Below are 14,336 nucleotides of genomic sequence, written 5' to 3'. Positions count from 1 at the left end.
CATGAAGAGAGTTTTCAGAAAGGAAATGGAGGAAGGTTTCTCTTCCTAGCCATCTAGTCCCCTCTCCCATTTTTTCCAGCCAGTTTTCAGTGGTAATTTTTCATTGAGTTTTCACTAAATTGTTCTATGAAAATAAAGTTTCATTGGGGCCAGGGGCCACCCAATGAAAACTTTACTTTTCACAGGTTGAACATCTTTTTTCATTGGATATTCATGGACTAAGTGCCAAGGGTAAACTGTTCCGTGGAGACTAAAGTATGCATAACTATCCTACCTATGTAGGTCTGCATAAAGCTTTTTCTCATAGAGAAGCATATCCAAAGTCCCGCTGTCCCACCTAAGGAATTTGTTTTATATTTTCCATGTGTTTTCTATTGGCATATACAAAGAAAAAAATTATTGCATTCTCAATAGAATTGTACAGTAGCAGCTGCCAATAATTCGTTAACATAATCACTACAAAAATCGCTTCTTTATTAAGTAAGCAAGTCTTTTATTGTATTCTATGTTAATATTATTCTTTAGATAAGCTAAAAATTTCCAACCATTTTACTTGAAACCTGCATGGCTACAAGTTTTACTCAATAGGACCTGCTGGCCGGGTATAAGCACTGATATGTAGTCGTAAATCAGTGGCAAAGTTACTTTCACTTCTTTTAGTTGGAGTTGAAACAACTGCATGGCCTGCCTATTTATAAGACTGATGTACTGTAAATTTACGGATACATGGTTGGTTTAGGTTCATTTTATTCTGCAAAGTTACAGGGAAAGTCCAATTGTAGCCTTCTTTGTGGTGACCTGTTTCTTCAGATGATATTTAATTCTGGCTCAGTGCAACAGTTCCTTCATAATATCAGCAACAAATAAATACTGCACATTATCAAGACACACGGTAGTGTGTCGTGCGGCCCAAGAAGCCGGCGCGTAACACCCGTGAGTATATTGACAGGAAGAAAGAAAACGCAATTTTCGCACCTCCGTAGCTCTGTGCTTCCTTGATGAAACAAGACGATTTTTGCTGTGGACATGCCCCCCGACTGCAGCACTCTACATTCCAAATTTGAGCGAAATCGCTTCGCGCGTTCCCGAGATATGCGACTTCAAAAATTGGCTGAGTTTCTTCGTTTTTTTTTTCTTCTTCTTCTTCTTCTTCTTCTTCTTCTTCTTCTTCTTCTTCTTATTTTTCTTTTTCTTGTCGCACACTTACAAAAACTGCTATAAAACTCGAACGCGTTATCCGATTGCCTTGAAATTTGGCACACTGAAGGGGGGTATAAAGGCGCATCTCGGTACCAACTTTGGCTGGAATACCATAAACAGACAAAGAGTTATGAGCGATTATGCACGAAAAATAACACCAATATGTTGTCACGCCTACAGGGTAAACCGCGTATGGGAAGAAGCTGAAAATCGGTGGGTGAATAGGTTAACTATTGAACCTCAAACCTTTTGTGGTTTGAAAGAAATCGAGCTAAAAACCAGGAAGATACAGCGAAAAAATCAACAGTGTGTAACAATTACGCAATCGAGATTAGCTAATTTTTAATATTTTTATTTTATTATTATTATTATTATTATGCTTGCCACGCCTACCAGGTAAACCGCTTGGGGTAATGCTTTCAAAATCGCTGTACAGATGGAGTTATCATCTTAGAAAGGCTCTTCAATGGTGTAGAAGAATCAGACTTAAATCCACGGAGTTATAACACGAAATCCAACTTGGTGTAGCAAGTGCGAGATCGAGATACTCTAATAGAGCAGTCATCCTAATAGAGCAGTCACCCTGAACAGAATTAGAGATCAGTTAGAAATAAGTAACCTGTATAGAGATCAGCTACAAACAAATCACCCTGTAGAGAGTTCAGCTACAAACAATTCACCCTGTTAAAACATCAGTTAGAAGAAGATTTCTTGTAGAGAGTTCAGATACAAACAAATCACCCTGTTGAAAGATCAGCTAGAAGATGTCACCTTGTAGATAGTTCAGTTACAAAGAAACCACCATGTAGAGAATTCAGCTACAAACTAGTGACCCTGTAGATACATCAGCTAGAAGAAGTTACCTTGTAGAGAGTTCAGCTACAAAGAAACCATTCTGTAAAGAGCTCAGCTGCAAACAAATCACCTATACAGAATTCAGCTACAAACAAATCACCCTGTAGAGAGATCAGCTAGAAGAAGTTACCTTGTAGATAGTTCAGCTACAAACAAATCATCCTGTAGAGAGATCAGCTAGAAGAAGTTACCTTGTAGATAGTTCAGCTACAAACAATTCACCCTGTACAGAGCTCAGTTAAAAGAGGTTTCCTTGTAAAAAGTTCAGCTACAAACAAATCACCCTGTAGAGAGATAAGTAAGAAGAAGTTACCTTGTAGATCGTTCTGCTACAAACAATTCACCCTGTAAAGAGATCAGCTAGAAGAAGTTACCTTGTAGAGAGTTCAGCTACAAAGAAACCATCATGTAGAGAATTCAGCCGCAAACAAATCATGTATAGAGAGTTCAGCTACAAACAAATCTCCCTGTAGAGAGATCAGCTAGAAGAAGTTTCCTTGTAGAGAGTTCTGCTACAAACAAATCACCCTGTAGAAAGATCAGCTAGAAGAAATCACCTCGTAGAGAGTTCAGCTTCAAAGAAACAATCATGTGAGAGTTCAGGTACAAACAAATTGTCCTGTAGAGAGATCAGCTAGAAGAAGTTACCTTGTAGAGAGTTCAGCTACAAAGAAACCATCATGTAGATAGTTCAGGTACAAACAAATCACCCTGTAGAAAGATCAGCTATAGAAGAAATCACCTTGTAGAGAGTTCAGCTACAAAGAATCTATCGTGTAGAGAGTTTAACTACAAACAAATCACCCTGTAGAAAGATCAGCTATAGAAGAAATCACCTTGTAGAGAGTTCAGCTACAAAGAAACCATCATGTAGAGAGTTCAGCTACAAACAAATCGGCCTGTAGAGAGATCAGCTAGAAGAAATTACCTTGTAGAGAGTTCAGCTACAAAGAAACAATCATGTAGAGAGTTCAGCTGCAAACAAATCACCTGTAGAGAGTTCAGCTAGAAACAAGTCACCCTGTAGAGAGATCAGCTAGAAACAAGTCACCTTGTAGAGAGTTCAGCTAGAAGAAGTAACATTGTAGAGCTACAAAGAAGCTACCATGTAGAGTTCAGCTGCAAACAAATCACCCTGTAGAGAACTCAGCTACAAACAAATCGCCCTGTAGAAAGATTAGCTAGAAGAAGTTACTTTATAGGGAGTTCAGCTATGAACAGATCACCCTGTAGAGAGTTCAGCTACAAACAAATCACCCTGTAGAGAGTTAAGTTACAAAGAAACCACCATGTAGAGAGTTCAGCTGCAAAAAAAATCAATCACTCTGTAGAGAGTTCAGCTAGAAGAAGTCACCTTGTAGAGAGTTAAGCTGCAAATAAATCACCCTGTAGAGAATTCAGCTACAAACAAATCACCCTGTAGAAAGATCAGCTAGAAGAAGTTACCTTGTAGAGAGTTCAGCTACAAAGAAACCACCATGTAGAGAGTTCAGCTGCAAACAAATCACCTGTAGAGAATTCAGCTAGAAACAAGTCACCCTGTAGAGAGTTCAGCTAGAAACAAGTCACCCTGTAGAGAGTTCAGCTAGAAGAAGTCACATTGTAGAGAGTTCAGCTACAAAGAAACTACCACGTAGAGAATCCAGCTGCAAACAAATCATCCTGTAGAGGGTTCAGCTAGAAGAAGTCACCTTTTAGAGAGTTCAGCTACAAAGCAACCACCATGTAAAGAGTTCAGCTGCAAAAAACTCAATCACCTTGTAGAAAGATCAGCTAGAAGAAGTTACCTTGTAGAGAGTTCAGCTACAAAGAAACCACCATGTAGAGAGTTCAGCTGCAAACAAATCACCTGTAGAGAGTTCAGCTAGAAACAAGTCACCCTGTAGAGAGTTCAGCTAGAAGAAGTCACATTGTAGAGAGTTCAGCTACAATGAAACTCCCATGTAGAGAGTTCAGCTGCAAACAAATCACCCTGTAGAGAACTCAGCTACAAACAAATATGCAGTGAAAAAGATCAGCTAGAAGAAGTTACCTTGTAGAGAGTTCAGCTACAACGAAACCACCATGTAGAGAGTTCAGCTACAAACAAATCACCTGTAGAGAGTTCAGCTAGAAACAAGTCACCCTGTAGAGAGATCAGCTAGAAACAAGTCACCTTGTAGAGAGTTCAGCTAGAAGAAGTCACATTGTAGAGAGTTCAGCTACAAAGAAACCACCATTTAGAGAGTTCAGCTGCAAACAAATCACCCAGTAGAAAGTTCAGCTATGAACAGATCACCCTGTTGAGAGTTCAGTTAGAAACAAGGAATCCTGTAGAGAAATCACCTAGAAGTATCGCCTTGTAGAGTTCAGCTACAAACAAATCACCTGTAGAGAGTTCAGCTACAAACAAATCACCCTGTAGAGAGATCAGCTAGAAGAAGTTACCTTGTAGGGATTTCAGCTACAAACAAATCACCCTGTAGAGAGTTCAGCTACAAAGAAACTATTCTGTAAAGAGCTCAGCATCAAACAAATCACTTGTACAGGATTCAGCTACAAACAAATTGCCCTGTAGAGAGATCAGCTAGAAGAAATTACCTTGTAGATAGTTCAGCTACAAACAAATCACCCTGTAGAAAGATCAGTTAGAAGAAGTTACCTTGGAGAAAGTTCAGCTACAAAGAAACCATTTTGTAAAGAGCTCAGCTGCAAACAAATCACCTGTACAGAATTCAACTACGAACAAATCACCCTGTAGAGATCAGCTAGAAGAAGTTACCTTGTAGATAGTTCAGCTACAAACAAATCTCCCTGTAGAGAGATCAGCTAGAAGAAATTACCTTGTAGAGAGTTCAGCTACAAAGAAACCACCATGTAGAGAGTTCAGCTGCAAAGAAATCACCCTGTAGAAAATTCTGCCAGAAACAAATTGCCCTGTAGAAAGATCAGTTAGAAGAAGTTACCTTTTAGAGAGTTCAGCTACAAAGAAACCATTCTGTAAAGAGCTCAGCTGCAAACAAATCACCTATACAAAATTCAGCTACAAACACATCACCTGTAGAGAGATCAGCTAGAAGAAGTTACCTTGTAGATCGTTCAGCTACAAACAATTCACCCTGTAGAGAGAGCAATTAGAAGAAGTCACCTTGTAGACTGTTCAGTTACAAAGAAACCACCATGGAGATTTCTGTAATCAATATATGTGACCGGATTTGCGAAAAGGGGTCTTCCACACACATCCAATTCCGTAAATGTTGGAGACCATAACTCAGTGTTCAAGTAACATAATTATTAACCTGAACATTTCACCATGTATTCAGCTATAGTGGTGCTCACCACTGCCCAAATATCAAGGCAATAGCTCTTTCCAATCTGAAGTTATCAATTGTCAAAGTTGGCAAATTGGACCCCTTTTCGCAAATCCGGTCACATATGTATTATACAGTATATATAATTTGTACATTTACTGATAAAATATTTAAAGTACATCTACTTCATCTTTTCTTCTTCCTGTAGTAAAGAAAAAAACATAGGTTAAAAAAGTCCCAAAGCTGGCCATAGGCCGGCTTTGGGGTATACAAATACAAAAAGAAATGAAATCTAATCCAAAACAGCCAAGCTGTAAAAAAAGTGTGCGGCCCTCAGAAAGGCTATGGTGAAAAAAGATGTGAAATCCAAGGTGGCGGCCAAGAAATGGCTGTGATGGTAGGTTAGTGGTAAAAATTTTAATAATGACAATTCAGGTGAATTTTTGTGCCGCTTCACAAAAATTCACCTGAATTGTCGTTATTAAAATTTTTACCACTAACCTACCATCACAGCCATTTCTTGGCCGCCACCTTGGATTTCACATCTTTTTTCACCATAGCCTTTCTGAGGGCCGCACACTTTTTTTACAGCTTGGCTGTTTTGGATTAGATATAAATATACAAGCTGACATGTTATATCATGTTTGTGTATGCAAATAATTTATAGCATGTAGCCCATGTAAACATCAAAACCATGGTAGTCTAATGACATGAAAAAGAGCCACTGTTGCTGAAACCTAGCTCAATGCATTCTGTTCTACTTTTCATTTCTTAAAGAACTATAGTGTATGTGTTATATAAGCAGTTATGTTCGATTAGATGGTTTCTTTACTGCAGCAAACCAGTTTCCAATCTTGCATTATCCTGATTACCTAAACTGTGTATTAGTTGAATCAAGACATCTGAGATGTACAGTAGCACAGGTGTTCAGAGTATATATCTCATCATGGGAAAGCATACCTCAATATGCACTCTAAGGGAGTCTGGGGGCATGCCCTACCTAAAAACAGACTCTCTGAGATTGAATCTAAGAGTGATTTCAGCAGTTTATCACAATTAAGAGTTAATAATATGGAGAGTGACGTACTGCTCTATTAGGATATTTCAATCTTGGATTTTACAGTAAGCTTTCTACATGTCACCCAGGAAACTTTCTCTCAGAAATTGAATGCGAGAGTGATTTTAACAGTTTATTAGAATAGCTACTATTACTGAATATTTGCATGTCTGATTGCTAAATGAAATTGGCTGTTCTATAGGAGTATTTGTGGTTATGTACTTCTACGAAGGTAACCACTATGCCAACCAGTAAAGTGTCTTAAAGGTGCAACATAAACAAACGGCATAAGAACCCAGCGGTTACTTGCAGAAATCAGAAACCTTACTGAGGTATAAGCATAGTACTTGTAGCATATTTACATGCACTTGTCCTCAGCTTCACTTTGAATAGAAGTAATCATAAGACAGAATAAGGAATACTTACACTAATGCTAGCTGTAGGTTACTTTAATACGTATTTAAACAACTCTACAATGGAAAAACTAGCAACATGTCTTTACTCAATTCATCTGAGTCATAAGCCTAAAAGTCAACAAATATACCTTTTACCTGAATTTAGGTGCAAAAAATGATTTCGCATAATTGACGTCCTATCAAAGAAACATTACTATGAAACATTAATTTAAATGTTTCACTTGCTTCCACAAAACTATGTAGCATTTACAGTTATGCACATGCAGTTGTAATCATAACAAAATTTATATGTTTGTGAATAATCTTATTCTGTAGGACCAGGTGTCCTACAGACCTTCAGCACTTGTGCTGTAAAGCATTAATAATAAAAATAAATAAATAAATTCCAATATTATTATGTAGCTATAGCTATCACAAATAAAATAAACCTTATATACACCATGCACATATTACCCTAAAGCATATTTTATTAGAACATCAAAGTTTAGATAAATTGAGTGATCATTGCTGTATTATGAACTTCACTAAAGCAATATTGTCACATGCATAATATTATGAAGTCACAGCAAAATCTACTGAGGCAGATCTGCACATTAGATTTAGCTAGCTAAAGGGTGTTGCTTTCTGAACAAATTTACAAATGCCTTAAAGGCTGTTTAACACAATACAGTGCATGGTGTATAGAATGCATTCAATGCAATAGAATGTATATAATTATTGTCTACAATCCAAAGTTGACCAGCACCAGTGTATTGTTTCCTTGCCAATGAGTGTTGTCTATCTATAGGCATGTATGGTATGTTGTGGTCAAATAAAAACTGCATGTATGGCTTCTGTAACCTGATAAAAAAATCTAGCAGCCAGTGGTATAGGCAACAACACTCGCTGTTGTACTAGCTTTAAAATTAAAATACAAGAAATAAGTTATAGATTGTTGGAAAAAAAAAACAAATCAAAGAAGATTCAAACAAGAACTGCAGTGGAACATGTCAAACCCATTAAAGCATAACTTTTGAAACAGACCCATATTCAGACTCAATGGATATGGTACATACGTATAGAAATTACATCATCATTACAATACTCATGCATCAAGCTCTATCAACCATAGCAAAGAAAATCAACACTTGTGACACAACCTTAGCTTTCCAGTCAACTATGTCAACTTTTATGGTAGTGAACTTGGGAAAGAATAATCAGGTAGCTAGCTATTTTATAGAGTTTCATCTGGTCATCCCCAAATTCTTGATTCCTCCTCAAAGGAGAATTCCTAGAATGAACACTGACATTAAAACTCACAATTTTCAGTAGTTACACATGCACAATCACACAGCTAGAACTTGAATACACAATATAGTACAAGAAGTGATGTATCAATACTGCAAGCTACACGTGAAAAGAAATAACAGGATGTTATATATGGCAGTTATACTGCTACAACGATAATCACCATACCAACCAGTAAGGTGATTATATAATGCTTAAAGCAGCATAAGAAGCCAGTTATATAGAGAAGATAGAAATCTTAGTGTGGCATAAGCCAATTATATCATGGTATTAATAGTTGTAGCATTGGTGGTGGAAACTGGGGGACCAGTGGGCCCCTCCCCCATTTTTGTTGCAGAATGTTCAAATATTCTAGTAGAGCAGTCAGCTACACTAATGAAACAGTCAACTACTCTAACAGAACAGTCACCTTTACATATCAATGAAGTTATTCGCAAAAGCATAATCAAATATATATAGTCAGGGCTTCTAAAATGTGAAACTTTTCAGCCACCAAACTCCTAAGTATAACTGTTGCATGTTTCCACTGTACATACGTCACAATCAAAGTTGGCCTCCTCACTCTTTGGCCTGCTCCATCACCCTGCACATACTATAATTTTAACAATGAGCAGTTACATTTTTAAAGAAGCTATTCAGAAGGGGATTGATTGTACTAGTATATCAATATTACTATTGCAATGCACTTTTAATGGTAAAAGGCAAACAAGAATAAATCTGTTTTTGTACTCTGTACATTTGTAGTACAAAACCCTTTATGCAGACTTCATGCTCACAGTAGTAGTGCTTATCATTTGACCCTTCTTGTTATGTCTGTCTATACACTCTATGTAATGAGTTTCCAATTCTAAAAAATAAAGTTTGCTGAAAACAGAAGAAACAAGAGTCAAACAAGTCAGCCCAGTATAACAGGTCAAACCTGTATGTTACCCACCTTATCACCTTATCATCCAGGGCTGTACTGATCCCTTGACCTTCCTTTGGAAAGGCATATCAGCATGTTAAATGGGTTCTAGAACTATGATGGAACATGTCAAATCTATTAAAACCTAACTCTTGAAATAATTCTCACACACAGATCTCTATATACAGACTCAATGGATATGGTACATACATAAACATTATGTCATTATTAGCACACACATGCATAAACCACGTGATCTGGCTTTATCCAATCACAACACTATAGTGACAAAGCCTTGGCTTTAAATTTCCAGTCAACTATTTCAACTATGTGAACTTGGGAAGAATAACAACACTATAGCTAGCTATCTTACAGACTTTCATCTGGACATTCCTCCAAATTCCTGATTCACAAAGAAATTTCTAGAATAAACAATGGAACTAAATCTCACAATTTTTAATAGTTACACATGTTCAAGAAATGATGCATCAATACTGTTACCCCAGAGAAGCTATACATGAAAGAAGATGCTACTAGCAGTTATACTACTACTAAGATAATCACTATTAAGGTGTTCATGTAGCAAATGCTTAAAGAAAAGTGCTATAAATATAAACAATATAAGAAGCCATGCAGTTACATTCAGTATTATACAGAAGTCAGATTTCTTACTAAGGCATAAGCCAGTATTGTAGTTGTAACATACATGCACTTGTCACTTGCCCTCAGCTTCACCTTAAGCTTGAATTCATGTCAGTATAATATCTGTGGTATTATGATATTATTATTATTCTATAACTAGCAAACAACAATATACCACTGTATTCAGTAGCATGCATCAAGTTATAGTCAGCGACACTTTATTTAGAGCAGTCAAGTAAATATACTCTAATAGAGCAATCAAAGCTCAGTCACATCTTTTGTCCTACAGATATAGCTATGTTGTATTAAAGCATTGGATTTACTGTGATTGTTAATTAAAAGCTACGTAAAATCTGATCTCAGAGTTTTAAAAGTTTCTGGATAAATGCCCTCAGTTGTGTTATTCAGCTATGTCACATACACTTTTCACAAACTCGGCCCCTTTTAAAAATCCTAGATCTGCCACTAGGATGAAGTATCTTAAGGCATTTCTGTTCAATTATACTTCAGCATGTGCATTCTCTATTAGAGTATACACCCATAGCATTTAAACTGTGCACTGTGACTTCAATTTCTCAACAAGAATTTTGGTAGACTGGAATTGATATCTCGTTACTAATATTTTAGGACAATTATATATTATCTGAAACACTTCAATGCTGTCACTTTGGTGAGTGTACATACATGACTTTTAGCTTTTAAAATGACATTTTGTGACAGCTAAAGAAGACCATCCATGCAATCCATGTATACATAGTACATCACGATGACTCACAATAAGACTGCTCTGTTAGCATATGTCTCGTTATTTTAAAATTAGGGGCTTTATTTAATAAATAATGGTTACAGTCATTTCAACTCTGGTTTGTAACGTTTAGAGACAGCTCTCATTTTTACAGCTTGACTGCTTTGGTATAGATGTGTCAATTCTGTTTTCTTAAGCAGGCCACAAGTAGGCTTGTGTCAGTATATATTTGTGCATAACTACAGACTAGAAAAAGCATTAATTTTGCCACCAAATTAGGTCATGTGAATGAGCATGCACATTGGTTGTAGATTACAGCCCTGATTGGTGCATGTCATACTATTAATTATGTTTATATAACACGAGTTAAACGTGCAATCAAAGAGCCATACACTTTATTTTATCCTTCAATAAAACAGTCAGCTCTTGTGCACAAGTTTGAGTTTAAAAGCAGCATAATAATTAAGCTTAATTAATTCTGGGCATTCTTCAATGAAATAATAGGCTAATTCACAGTATAATTGTCTCTATTCTAAAATGAATGCAGTAATTTGCAATAACCGATAACATGCATTAATGCCGGTCGTTAAATAAAGAACCCCAAACTCTCAACCATTTGTTTCAAGCTGATATTGTTCACTTGTCAATCGCCGTCCAATGATGGTGGTTGTTTTGGTAGTTGTGCAGGGTTCCATGGTTCTCCTATACGATTTTGTAATAGGACCATAGATATGATCAGCCACAAATTGTGGCTCCCAATTGCATGAGGCTTGGGGGTGGAATACCTGGGGGTTCCTAACATTGAAGCCACAGGGATTTCTAAGGCCATCCTAATAATCCTACTGAAACCCTGCACTATCACACCCCAAGCTAGTCTTGGGATGGAAGAGCTACTCTTGGAATGGGAGAACACTGGACTTTGAGTCTATCACACAAGACTCCCTTCAATGTCTGAGTCTGCCACACAAGACTCCCTTAAATAGCTGAGTCTACCACACACAAGACTCCCTTTAATGTCTGTGCATTTCCTCCTGTGGTAGAGTAATCCCATACCATAGTGTTAATTCCCTCTTCTTAATAAAGTTGTTATTTTATTATCATTCTGATATATTGCAGCACTAACGTAACTGGTTTTTTATGTACTCATTTCCAACATATTCTCCTAGTCCTAGGGGTGGGCTATGGGAGGGGACTTTTTGTACCACCTGGTCATCCATTTGGAACGACCCATACATGCGGTATTTTTCCTACACATGCGTTCATAATGTTTTCCAATTAATACCTACTGCTGTATATTGCATCTAGTATTGTGATGCAGGTAAACTGTGTACCTATCTGATGCTGGATAGCTGCAATGTGTTGCTACACCGCCCAAGCACACACGTAAATTATCTCCCTCCATTAACTTTGTTTAACAAGTTAAACTCCAACGAAATGTGATATTGCATTGTTTAACCTATATAATTACTTTTGTTGTGTCGTTTATTGTAATGTTTGTAAATTCATCTTCAGTGATACAAATATTATTACATATAATATAATTATCATAATAGATATATCGATAAATAATTGTATAAACAGTCATAGAATTTGCTGAGTAAATGTACATCACTAGGTTGAGCACTGTCCAACATTACAAGTTATTTGTCCAGGATTTGTACTAGTAGCTTCTCTCATTAGGAATGTATTAAGATGATGGTTTAGTGAGGTGAGAATACAGTACATGCTTTCTGGAGTATGATACACCCAATCCCATTGATGATATATTTGCATACATTCATAATAATCAAAAGTTGGGCAATGTGATCCTCCCAGGTGTAACTGTGAGAAATAATAAGCACATGTAAGTCACACATTAAATTTGACTCACTTGAATTGTATCAAGACGAGACATTGCATGGTCGAGATTACACCTAATGTCACGCACTTGAGCATCGTATGTAAATCGAAGCAATTTACTACTGTACACTAATATATTAGTAGCATTAGAACACTGTGGAGCAGCCAGTTGGTGATAACGTTGATGAAGATCAAGTGGAAGTTCAGGTAGCGGATCGCTATCACATCGTTCTGTAGTCATGGGCTGTAATAAAACATGTACATTACTTTATGATTATAATTATGCTGTCCTTCATTAATTTTATTAATTATTTGAGTATATATGTATGTAATAGCAATGACAATAGCTAATAGGCTTACTGCAAGTATATTTCGGACTAGTTGAGATACTCTGTTGACACGACAAGTATATAAATTAAACAAGTCATTTATGACATCTGCATTTCGTTTAGTAACATTTGAAACAGGTAGTTGATCAATGTACAAGTTTGCAGTAGGGGCAGCCCAACTGGAGCACTGCAAATAACTTATGATCAGGAAACATCCAAGAACTATTGAGATCTTCATTGCAATATTTTTTGTCAACTTAGTCACCAATAACCAATGATTGTTTTGAAGTGAAGGGAGCATGAACGTGAAATGCTTTTATACTGTTGAGAAATGTATTGGCTAGGTGTTCCTTCATTTGAAATGTTTAGATTGGTTGCTACTTTGAAATGATGTTTCTATTGCTGTGTATATTATGTTGAGGAAATTTTAAGGTGTTAACATTAACATTTGATATAATCACAAGGACATTATTTCTCTGGCAATGATTACATATGCATGCGTATGGTTTAGCTTCAGAAATACTTCATAGTCACCATGGGGGGGTTACATACACTGTAAATTCAGAAGTATGAATATCATACAAAATTACCATGGGAGCCATGTATAATAGCCATTTTGTATGACATTCACACTTCCAATTTTACAGCTTATCGTATACCTTGTTATCTTTTCCTGTTCAAATTTAAGCAAGAAATTCCAAACAAGACTGAACATCAGTATCGTCTAAAGAGCATTGATTAATCACAATTTGTGCCTAATTGAATCCTTAGCTACTTGCAAACATGTGTATGATATAGACATGATTTTTATCCTATGGTTACTACATTTTAAGATATTGAAGGTCTCCTAATTCATATCTTTTAAATGATCATTATGAAAATTTGCAGATGCCTGGTGCGATATAGTGACTAATTAAAAAATATTATAAATTTTCTCATGTTTTGTCATTAAGAAATCTTACAACAGAAATCGGTTTAAACAGTAGCTATATATGCACATTGTATACAGAATCATGTCTTTGTGTCAATATGTAATGATGTGATTACTCCTTGATAAATTGTAACTTTTGAAATGCACACAGTATTTTCACACAATAATAGTAACAATGGTCTTTGTAACAAGCGCAGTTTGCACAGGTACAACTAGTTAAGAAATATTGCAACAGAATTACTTAAATATAGAAAATGCCTAATAAACCTAATGGAGGCTTAATTGTCACACATTCAAGGATTAAATTTCATGATATCTCACAGAAATATGCAGACTCTTATTGGATTCTTTATCAAGAAACACCAGGAAACAGACATTTTTGTGCTGTGATGACGTGTCTGTTGAGATGACAAGTGTCTATCATATATTTGAACTAAAATTATTTGTAGTGAGGTGTCGTGATGCCTGAATATTGAGCTGTATGTGATAGGATTTGATAGATGCATGTAGCCCATCACAAAGATAATCCACCTGTTGGGCAGGATTACAACATTATTCTGAGGAAACTCCTATGCTTGGATTCAGTGCATGTCCATTGGCCATGTAGAATATAATACAACTTTGACATTATATTCCCAAATTGCTATGTAGTCTAACTTTGTACATAATCCCCCTGTATCCGATCTGCCACTGTAAGGAGCTATGTGCAATGCATTTGAGTCAGTTTGCAGTTTTCACTGACTACTCTATTAGGAAATATCAATCTATTTTCATAGGATTAATCTCCATCTATAGTTGAAAATATCCGCCTAATATATATGCCAGTATTACACTGGCATAG

This window comes from Dysidea avara, chromosome 12 (genome assembly GCF_963678975.1).
Source record: "Dysidea avara chromosome 12, odDysAvar1.4, whole genome shotgun sequence".
Classification (NCBI taxonomy): domain Eukaryota; kingdom Metazoa; phylum Porifera; class Demospongiae; order Dictyoceratida; family Dysideidae; genus Dysidea; species Dysidea avara.
This window is presented reverse-complemented; position numbering follows the sequence as displayed.